Source organism: Chaetura pelagica, unplaced genomic scaffold, assembly GCF_000747805.2.
Source record: "Chaetura pelagica isolate M959 unplaced genomic scaffold, ChaPel_1.0 scaffold3, whole genome shotgun sequence".
In the NCBI taxonomy this organism is placed as follows: domain Eukaryota; kingdom Metazoa; phylum Chordata; class Aves; order Apodiformes; family Apodidae; genus Chaetura; species Chaetura pelagica.
Genome location: NW_009952974.1, coordinates 9,202,130 through 9,204,177, shown reverse-complemented (window position 1 = coordinate 9,204,177; position 2,048 = coordinate 9,202,130).

Genomic DNA, 2,048 nt, shown 5'->3' with positions numbered 1-2,048 from the left:
AGCTGAACAAGGCCTTCACTTTGGCCCAATTCAGACCTCAAAATAAGGACTTCATACGTATGTAGGACTTATGCTGACCTTTTGCACAGAGGTGAATATCGACCTGTACAAACATACACTGCGTGGCTACTGTTTCAACTCAGGCTATTTCAATGTGGCATTAAAAGCTTGAAAAGAAGAAAAACATAGGTATTAAAGATGAAAATACTAAGATTTATGCAATACTAAGGTTGATAAATATATTCTTCACTGATGAGAAAATTTCAGAAGTGGTGGTGCTCATCTAATAACGCGTTATGGTAGTTGCTGTTGTTTTCCTACAGCTACAAGCCATGGAGATCTGACTGTGCAAGTAACTCATCTTTCGCTTGAGAGCACATAGTGTCATGGTCTTGGAAAGAAATGGGAAAAGGAATCCAGATGTATAGAACAGCAAAGACAAAAAGGAGTAATTTTTTATGTATAAAGATACGATTTTTAGACAAACCATTGCCTTAGGACTGTGACTTCTTACTTTCAGTGCTTGGTGCTGACAACACTGGCAGAGGCAATAAGCTGTGTTGCAGATTTCAGCATCAGAGACAACCAAGTGTAACATGCATAGTTTGGTCAAATTATCGAACACCAGAGGCTATTGGTGTGTTACCTGTACTTGGAACAGTTGTCTGCTTGAGTTGATGCCAACGCTGCCACTCAATACATGTGAGCTCTTACAGAAGGGGCAGTGGGTGGCTATTTGTACAGGTAACAGCCTGATCCAGGCTAATGGGCCCATTGCTCATACCCACCGAATGCTGAGTGACAGGAAAAGGTGTCAGGAGAGCACACTGCAGACTGGGCCACAGAGGATGTTGTGGCAGTTTCTCGTCTGCTGGCTGCTCTGGGCAGCTGTCTAAAAGCCATTTCTACAGACTTCTGTTGCTATAGCTATGTTGTGAGTTCTAAAAATAGCTCTCTGTATCCCAATATTCAGATAAACTGTGTTTTCATGTGTATGTTTTTAGTTGAGACATATTGGGAATCAAAAGCAGTTTTGCCAGTGTAAGCTGTATCTGCTCTAGAACCAGCTCACTGCTTCAGGACAACTTATTAATTCACTAGCAGTGCTCTTCTTGTCTACCTGCCCTAGCTTTATCCATGCCTGTCCAAGGAACACTTTCAATATCCTTAATCAGAAGAGGTTTGTCTAGACATTCTGCTCTGTCCCTTTATTTCCAATCCCTAGGTACAGCTTTGTCACCTGGGGCCTCAGGCCTCCCAAGAGTCTGCAGCTGGTGACAATAATTTTGGATTGACTGAATCACTTCACGGACCACATTAATCAGACAGGATTCTTTCCTCTTCCATTACCTGCTAGGTTAGGGACTGGCTGACAGCTCACAGCAGCTTCTGCTGGCAACTTCTTCTGAGTTTTATTTAGGTCTGCTGTATTACTAAGAAAGAAAACAGCCAGGAAAACAGCCCATTCCCACTCCTCCAGATGCTAATCCCTTGGAACTGGTCTCCTCTGCCTCCTCCAGAGCCCATATTCCCACTGCATCTTCCTTTTTTACTAAGAAAATGTAATCTGTCTCTTCCACATCCAGGACAGACAAATAACCCTTCCAAACCATCCTTAACTCCTCAGCGGGACCAGGAAGAGAGGAAGTGAAACGGCTCCTGGAGGACCCTGAGCCAGAGCCCAGGAACAGCATCCGGACAGCGTGGCTTCTTCCCCATTAGAAGAGAAGGTAAAAACAGCTCGAACAGTCCTGTCAGGTCTAAAACCGGGCACCCGCCCGTGGGAAGCCCTCACCCCGCTCCCCAGGGCCGCGGTACCGGGGGTGGGCGCGCAGCGTGCGCAGGGGCGGTGCGGGGCCCGTGAGCGGCGGGCACGGCGGGTCTCCCACGCCGGAGAGACGGAGAAAGACTCGTTTGCAAGAGACAGCGTAACCGGTGTATGAGAGGGGGGGCCCAATTTGTGCTGTGTGGCCACTTCATGCCTTCCCCGCCAGCATGAAGAGGCTGTAAACCCCGTCTAACAGCCCCCCGGGGAATCCCGCTCATGC